The sequence below is a fragment of the Mauremys reevesii genome, linkage group 10, assembly GCF_016161935.1.
Source record: "Mauremys reevesii isolate NIE-2019 linkage group 10, ASM1616193v1, whole genome shotgun sequence".
NCBI classification, from domain to species: Eukaryota; Metazoa; Chordata; order Testudines; family Geoemydidae; genus Mauremys; species Mauremys reevesii.
The window spans coordinates 28,119,220-28,128,632 of NC_052632.1; the positions used below are offsets into that span (position 1 = coordinate 28,119,220).

The 9,413-nt window shown below is 43.0% G+C and overlaps 1 long non-coding RNA gene across 1 annotated transcript; it reads left to right on the forward strand.

Annotated features, from left to right (window-relative positions):
• The first annotated feature begins 217 nt into the window (after window positions 1-217).
• On the forward strand, window positions 218-9,162 carry LOC120374033. Its single transcript, XR_005585854.1, has 3 exons — window positions 218-314; window positions 1,231-1,394; window positions 7,633-9,162. It is a non-coding gene; the product is annotated as an uncharacterized LOC120374033 (long non-coding RNA).
• The last annotated feature ends 251 nt before the right edge of the window (window positions 9,163-9,413 follow it).

Here is a 9,413-nt window from a genome sequence, read left to right on the forward strand (position 1 = left end):
CTCACTAATAGTTCCTTGACAACACTATCATCATAAACATAAAGGGAATGGTAACAACCTTTATGTATGCAGTAACATAAATCCCTCCTGGCCAGAGGTACAGGATCACTTACCTGTAAGAGGTTAATCAGTTCAATTAACCTAATTGGCACCTGACCAGGAGGACCAATGGAGAAAGAAGATACTTTCAAATGGGGAGAGGTTTTGTTTGTGCTTTCTTTGTTGGTTCCCTCTCGGGACAAAGAGAGAGACCAAGCAGGTAACCCAGTTTCTAAAAAGATCCTGAACTGATACATCTAAAAATTACAGAAATTGTAAGTAATAGCAAGGAAATGCATTAGATTATCTTTTGGTTTAGCTTGTGAATTTTCCCTGTGCTAAGAGGGAGGGTTAGTCTTGTTTTTGTAACTTTGAAGTTAAGCCTAGAGGGGAATCCTCTATGTTTAAAATCTTTTTATTTACCCTGTAAAGTTATCTTCCATCCTGATTTTTGCAGGTATGAGTCTTTTACTTCTTTTTAAATAAAATTCTTCTTTTAAAAACCTGATTGATTTTCAGTGTCCTAAAACCCAGGGATTTGATCTGTGCTCACTTTGTTAACCTATCAGTTGGTATATTATTCTCAAGCTCCCCCCGGAAAGGGGGTGAAGGGGGGATATTTTGGAGGAGATAGGACTCCAAGTAGCCCCCTCCCTGAATGTTTGTTTAAATCACTTGGTGGTGGCAGCAATACCGTCCAAGGACAAGGAAAGGAATTTGTGCCTTGGGGAAGTTTTTAACCTAAGCTGGTGGAATATAAGCTTAGGGGGTCTTTGATGCGGGTCCTCACATCTGTACCCAGAGTTCAGAGTGGGGAGGGAACCCTGACAACTATACAAGGCTCCTTCCTGGGTATCACCTGGCTCTCAGTCACACAATCCCTTTCAGTCAAGTTTTAAAACAGCTGAGGTATTGATGGACCCATGCTATTCACAAAGGAGGACTTGGTCCAATGGGCTAAATTCATTCTTGATGTAACTCTACATAAGCTTATAGCACTATGCCAGGGATGAATCGGGCCCTAATGTGATATTGAGCGCTACAGCTCTTCCTTTATATCAGCAGTACTGCAGTAGGGCTGTCAAGGTGCTGCTGCATTTGCACATCAACAACAGGTGATGTTTACAATCAAGGAAACCAACTGACACCAAGGTCCAAGGCTGAGATGCATTTCTCTCTTCTCTGTACCAGCATTCACATTAATTCCCTTCAGAGCAGCTGAAGTTCCCTTGACACTCAGCAATTCTGCTGCTAAGCAGTGCCCAGCCTTTTTCAAAGAAGTTGCAGCTCAGATTTCCCAGCTCTTGAGACAAGGAGGATGTAAAGAATGCTTCTCTGATGGCAGACAGGCTGCAGTAAGTATTATGCCAAGTCATTCTCCATTTATAAATATTGTGCTGGAGTGTGATATAATACAAAAATGATTTAAATTATACAACAGAAAAATAAGAGGAACACCAATATAAGACAGCAGACTTGGTACATGCTGTAGGTCAAGAGTCTCACTACAGACAGTGAAAGTAAAAACAAGAGATAAGGCCACTCTATCTACGGACTCTGATCTTATAAATGTGTATCTGCACTGCATCATGCTCACTTTATAGATCCCTTTGCCTGACATTTTGAGCTCAGATTAAGGAGAGAGAGTTTGGCCTCTCTCAGAGCCAACAGGATATTGTTTGTGTCAAGTAAAAAGTTTATGTAAATTTCACTTCAGGGCTTTGTAAGTGCCTGCTTAATTCATTTGGCTTATTTGACTCCTTTTTTCCTTGAATAAAATCCTCTCTTCTGTTGCTCAATTAAGGAACATATGCATCGTTCTCTTTCCTATGGATTTTCTGACATCTGGCTGTCTGACCACCACTGCTAGTGTTTGGACTATTGCTCATCAGTCATTGCTAGTTTAGCTTAATGGATCTCTGCTACACCTGACTGACCAACGCCCAAACCAGTCATGTGGAAAGGACTCTTCCCCATATCAGGGTTAAGGGGATTAGAATGGTGAGATTTCATTTCAAAGATTATATTAAAGAATAGAAGGGGAAGTACAAATAACTGTAGGTTATCTTACTAAGTTTGCACTCTCTAGTGAGTCCTCAAGTAACCATATTTTAGATTTTAACTTCTTCCTAAATCCAAGTAAATTGGCCTGAGAGAGACAGAAAACAAAAACTTTAAACAATTGCTTTTGGTATTCTAAACTTGTCCCTTTTGGACCAACCCATTCAGACAATTAGTAACCACACTCTTAAAAGTGCCTTAAAGCAGTGGTTTTAACCTTTCATTTGCAAAGCCCTAAAAAAATTTCAAATGGAGGTGCGGACCCCTTTGGAAATCTTAGACACAGAGTGCAGACCCCCAGGGGTCCATGCACCACAACTTGAAAACCATTGCCATAAAGACAAAAGCATCCTCGGAAGTGTGATAGTTGTGTTAGATACTAAAGAAATTGAGAGTTGATGATCATAAGTTAAGTAATTATATTGGTAATTTGCCTTGTTCCGAGGTATAACCAATGAGCCTCAACTCTAGTCTGTGATAGTTGCTTGCAAGGCTACTGCATGTGTAGTACAATCTAGAACATTGGTTGTGTCTACACCTGATTGTAGACAGTTGATTGTATACTAATGTGGTTCTGGGCGAATTAATAAATTGTTGGCTGGTTAAGAATAAGCAAGTCCTGATTTGAGAAATACTGTTTGAGTTGAAAGTTGACCTGAAAAGAACCCAGCATTAAAGTTAGTCGGCTAATGCCCCATGAACTCAATAGAGGGAAAGAAAAAGGTTGAGAACTGCTGATTTAGATTCTATTCTATATTGGCTAACACTTACCCAGTTGGCAACCCTAGACTTCAGCTTTAAAATCTAACTGGCACTACAGCAAAGTTGACCCCTTTCACACTTCCCTGGAGCACATGAAGTTCTGACTCAAAAATGAAAATCCAACTGCTGGGGGGGTATATTAGGAAAACATTAGACTGCACATGCCCTACATGGTCTGAGCAAGGAGGAGACTTGGTTACAAAGTGGCATTGTTCTTGTTGTGAAGTCATGTTAGGGATCTCGCTCTCGGTCCTTGATGTGTCTGTGGGACTCCCACAAGCACTAAGGAACTTTACAGTTGCACATCAAGAGAAGACGGATGTTTTTCATTATTGCCACTTACAATACAGAGCTAGGAAACTTAACCAAAAAAAACCCCAAAACAAACAAAAAAGAAAAAAACAGTGACCATCTCTTATGCTGTTGCCTCCTCCTGCTCCCCTTCCCAGAAAACCCCAACATTATACCCTGAAATTATAGTATGGTAGCTTGTGAAAAGGCTGGCTGGGAACATCTTAAAGGGGAGGCTGCCCCACAGTGGAGGAACTCTGCAGAAAATAGAGCGCTGCTTTCTGCAAGTAAACTTCGGGGAATGATACTAGGGGAATGTAAACATTCCCCCGGCTCAGCTCCTCAGCCCACCTTCACCTACCCAAGCTTCCCCACTGCTGCTCCCCCCTCTGTGGGGCCGCAGAGAGAGACCTCAATGTGGTCTAAGGAAGGAGAGGGTGCTGCTACAGAAGTGGCTGAACCACTTTTCAGTACAGGCAGGGCGCGACCCTTCTACGTGCAGCGATGTGGTCTGGGCCATTGAGAGGAGAAGCTGTTCATACATTAGCTGCCTTTGTAAGTCATTTGCCTGTTGAAAGGTGTGAAAACACCTCTGACATCCTGTGACAGGCCAAGGGTCCTGAAACAGCCAGGACTCCTCCTATGGCATTATGGCTTCACAAATATTGATTTTGGATAAATCTTGACAAAATTCTGATTTTTTTTTCCCTCTTCCAAGTGGATTTCCAGAGCTGATTTGCCTAAGGCAACACACATGACACAAGAATGAGCCCTTTGAATAGTGATGCAATTGCTCGGTCATGAAATGAAAAGGCTGAGTTTTGATGGATAGCCTGATTTCATGCTGTTTGATTTAATCCGGATTCTTTGTCAGCCCATTGCTATTCTTGCCAACGCATGTCAGAGTTCTATTGATTATGGGCTGAAATACTGTTTTAAAAAAAGCTTTCTGAACTTTACACTTGATCAATTCTCTTATTTTCTTTTCCATGGAAGCTATGCACTTTTACCCATAAATCTTTGCCTTACAGTTACTTTGTAAGTTACAACCCTTCACATGCTAGGAGGCCTGATTCTCCTCTCTCTTGCAGTAATATAAAGTCAAAATAACTTAATTTACTTTAGTGAAGTTATTCCTAATTTATACTTATGCAAATGAGGAGAGTCAGGTCCATTATGGTTAGGAAAGGGACTATTTCTGTCTACATTAAATGAGTTTGGTTGTCTCTTTTCAATTCCTGCTGGGTAAGTTCCCAGTCACAACTTCCATCCCAGTTGGCACATAATGACCCCTTAGTTTACAGGCTATTTTATATGTTTAAAACAGGAGTCCACCCTAGGATTTTTCCACTGGGCTGGTTTCCATGCTGCAGATGAAATCACAAAGGCTTAACAGTTATGAGAGATTATTTATGTCTCTGAAATGTGAGTTCCAGGGTAGATAAGTTTTCTTAAAGACATTTTTCAGAGTGTTACTTTTATTTCAGCACCCGAAGCTGTCTAGCTAACAGAACAAGATAGCAAGCTCATAAACAAAGTTGACTGTTATTCACAGCTCTGAAGCTTAGTATAAACACACTGTATATCAGCCTTTTAGGCAGGAAGCCTCTGTTGCCTACGGGTGAAGGAAATGTTCAATTAAACTGAAAGGCAGCAAGTTTTAGGATGATCAAAATAAATAAATTCTGGATCACGCAGTGTGCAGTTAGCTTGTGGAACCGCCACTGGGCCTGGCTCCCCAATCACACCCCCTTCTGAACCAATGTGGTGCTGGAGGGACTCCCTGCCTCGAGGTGGGTCCTCTCGGCCAACCCTGGGACAAGGTTGGTAAGATGATAAATTTTAAAGCCTTCTATGGTAACAAAGTCCAAACAAACAGCTAAACATCCTGACCTACTTGTGCTACTTTTCAGCCCATCTTCTAGACTCAGCTCTCACTCCTTCTAGGCTGTCAGCGCTTTCCTGCTCTGTTCAGAGAGCCACTCCCAACCTCCTTTCCCTGGAGTCCTTCCCTCTCATGCACTGGAGTTCCCTGTTCTTTATGTCTACAGGCAGGCCCTGCAGAACACTTCCTTGCTCTTTTGGAAGAGCACAGCCTCCTAGAGCTCTCTCCCTAGAAGCCATTTTTCCTAGCAGTTCCCCCGGGGACTCCCAAGGACCTTCCTGTAGACATTACCTCACACATCTACCTTACTTCCTGGAGCACCTTCCTCTCACTGAGTTCCTTGCTTCCCTCAGCTCATTTTATAAGACCTACATATTTGTCATGGTAACACCTCACCCTGTTAGTCCCACTCCTTCTGGGTGGGAGGCAGTTAATTACAGCATAGGCAGGGTTAATTGAACAAAGCAGGCTGGCCCAAGGTTCCCTGGCTCTTATAGGGGCAGGCCACGCTGTTACAAACTCATTGCCACACGAGATCACTGAGTTCAAGTGCTTGGTAGGCTTCAAGAAAGGACTGGACATTTTATATAGATAACCATAGGCAGAGTTATGATAGCAAAGATGAAAAACAAAAAAATAAGAGTTTAGGAAGGGATATAAACTCCCATACCTCAGGCCAGAAGCTGACCTCTAACTGAAAGGGGTTAGGAGAAAAATTTCCCTGTAGGTAGCTTATCCCAGGACTGCCTATGGTGGGGTTTCTTACTGTTTCCTCTGAGGCAGAACTGTCTACTGTGGGACGCAAGATCGTAGATTCGCTGTTCCCCTAGTCTGATCCAGTATGGCACTTCCTGTGTTCCTATGCCTCTTGCCAGCTTCAGGCTCCAATAGGAAGTCTTTGTCAGATTCCAGTTAACTTCTGAGACAAATCATTGGCCCATTAACGGACACACAGTTGGCTGAGCAGTGAGATCCATGTTTAGTTTCTTCTGTAAGCAAACACTCAGATTTGCAGATAAATCTTACAAAAGAGAGGATGGTTGATTTCTGTTTCTGTACACCAGGCTTCATTAGTGGAGGGGAAACAAAGCAAACATATATCAAAGTTTTGCACATTTGCACATCTCTTTTGAAAAGCAAACTATCAGGACAAGCTTTGTTCATTCAACAGCTTTTGAAAATATAAACAAATCTATACATATATCTTAGTGTTAGCATGAATCACATTATAATGCATGGACTGAGGCACAATGTATACAGGAATACGGATTGTTTTTAATCTTGTTTATTGTACATGTGTCCCTTTAAAAAAAAAATCACTCCTGCCTGGAGCCTCCCAGTCCAAGCATGGTAACCAGCAAAGAACACTAGGTGGCTCTGATCTAGTGCATATGAATGGAGGCTACATGTGGATGTAGGTAAAGTTAAGCAGAAGTAAGACTTTCAGGAAAGCACTTAAGCATATGCTTAAAGTTAAGCATATGGTTAAGTGAGTTGCTGAATAAGGAGAGACTTAAGCACATGCTAAAGTTATGCACATACTTAAGAACTTTGCTAAATTGGTCCTTAATCTTCAGTCCCTTATTCTCAAAAACACAGGATGTGATTAGACAAGCTGCAGCTGAGGAGACATGAGATTAAGTGTGATCCACAGCAAGAAAGGAGGCACGTAGCTACATAATCCTCTCTATAAGAGCAGGAGAAGCTTGGTAACCTTCAGCAGAGCTCTTGTAAATGCAAAATTAGGTTACTTAATACTGCCCGCCCTGCTCACTATATTTTTAACTGTGTGTGCAACACTCTGAACCCAGGACATGCAGGCTCGAGTCCCTAAAACTGAACTCATCAGTCAACTTTGAGACAGAAGGTCTCTGCATGTCCAGGGCTGCTTCCAATCTACATGTAAGGGCAGTTAGCAAATAAAGTTCAGGAGGGAGACTCTCTGGTCTCATGGGTAGACTCACTGAAACTACAGTCTCAGCCACAATCATGTTCCTTAGCTAGGAAGAAAAGTTTTAGGCTCTGAAACTGAAACAGCTGTATTCCTGAGCAACACTCTGGGGAACTACCTAGAGAACAGAACACAGAATTCCAATCTCTGAGCTATGGCTCTGAACAGATACAAGATTACAAACCGCTGGTGACAGTATTCCTGCTCATCGTGTGATTTCATGCTGTACGCAGGCAACTCACTGCTAAATATCTTAATGTTTGTACCAGCAATTCAATCAGGATATTAATCTGAAGCATAAGAAGCTTGTTTACAAAAATATAAATAAGAAGCTCGTGCCTGATCTAAGTGAAAAAATATGTGCCTGCTTCCCCATGAGGTGGAGATGCCTACATGTTTTACGCCTGAGTCATGAAAACAGTTGGAGCATAAGCGACCTGCATACCAATCTGCAGGCAAGCCTAATATCAAAACATTGATCTAGGCCTCAAATATTTTGACTGCATGAGGACTAGCATGAAACAAAACATTTTGGTGCATGTTTCCCTCACAAGCGTGTATTGATAAGCAGATCTGCATCATCTTTTACTGTCAATGGTGAGCATTAGCACTCACGGGTCATCCTTTCTCTCCCACACTGCAGACAATGACGGTGCAATGGAACACTATGTGCCACCTGTGACAAGATGGCTGATGTTCGTATGATGGGTCCTGCGCTTTTCTTGGGGGGCTGAGACGCCACCCTTTGCCCCTGCTCTTCGGCACCGAGGGCCCGCTAGTGGCCCGGGAAGGTGATAAGAGGAGGGAAGTGGGGGAGGGGTCTGGGTTTGCTCCTCGCTCTGAGTCCCAGCCCCTCTCAACTCCTGTGAGTTTCTTATTCTCTCCCCCCTTAGGTGGGGTTACCCTTGGTCCTTAGACATTGGGGGGAGGGAGTCTCCCAGCCCTGCCAGGGCAGGGTCTCCTTTACTTTGGTTCTCTGGTCTTCCAAATCTCACAACACGCCTCCAAGCTCCAGTCCTCTCTCCTTCCTCCACACTATACACAAGCATTAATGAAAGAAAAGAGAAGTCCCATTTCTGGCCCAGTCAGGCCCCACACCAACCTGCCACGCAGGGAGCACTTGCAAAGCACAGTATGTTCTCCCATATCCTGCCCTGTGCAGCAGCACAGCATCACTTCCATTGCCAACGGGCTTGCCACACCCACAAATAAAGGCATGATTTAGCCCTGAAAGGAAGCTTTTTCTTCTAAAGGGCAGAGTTAAGCCTCTTTAGCCCCCACAAAGTCTCTGGTATTCCCTGCAGGGAGGGAGAGGCATTTGTTTCACTTGAATAGTCAAGTTCTCTTCCTCCTATTACTAGAACATGTGTTTGTCTTTGCACAAATATGTAAGTAGATTTCAGTTCCTTTTAATTAGATGTCCAAGATACATTTCATACAGGCATGTGCAAGGTATACTAGGATGAATAAGGTGGTTAGGGCCTTCAGATCTCCTCAATCTAGCTACATTCTTAAAGCCCTTATTCATTGCACACCATTCACTTAACCCAGAGTGCTGGCCTCTTCCAGATCACACACACAAGTCATTATTGGGATATTCAGTGGGGAAACAAAGCATTCCTCGCAGGCTTAAAGATTTCACCTGTTTGAGAGGGAAAGCAGCAACGTTTTAAAGCTGCAGAACTTTCAAACTGGGAGAAATCTTCTGGGTGTGCCTATAATGTACATACCTGTATACATTTAAAAAACAGCTACTGATTTTGGGATCCTCCATTTTTGGGCAGCCAGTTTGCAGTGCCTGAAGGATGCCCATCAAGGAATGGTTGTTCAAAAGACTGAGCACCCTTAAAGTGTCTCAGGTTGGGCAGTGAAAAGGCGAGGTACCCAAATTCACAAGTCATTTTTTAAAATGTAGGTCCTATTCTTATTGCAGGGATCAGCAGGTGGTGCTCAGTTCTTTTTCCTTATCAATCAAGCAAGCAAGCCTTGGAAAATATGTTGTATTGTTGGTTTTCTGATGAAGTTTCTCTGGGGGAGCCATGGCTAGCAGCAAGAGACTTTTCTCTCTGCCTTAAACTCCCTAAACTATGGTCAATTCCTGAGGTGAGAGTTGCTTCCTGGGGCCTGTGTATTGGTGTTTGGGCTGAGCTGCCTGAGAGGTAGGCTGGGGAGTTGCCTGTGCACTGTTTGTGACCAGCACTTTTCCAGAATGGGGCTATGTATGAAAATAAAGAAGTTACACTAGGAAAATACCCAAACTCCGTGTCCTTGATTTCTCCTCCGCAGGAAGCTGACCTGCAAGGCCCTGACTTCTGTCTGCTTGGCCAAAAGGCAATAATGAATATGTTAGCATATACCTAGAGTCTCACATAGATTAGATACTCTCCCACGGTCTCCAGAGGATTAAACTGTACTAATTGCAAC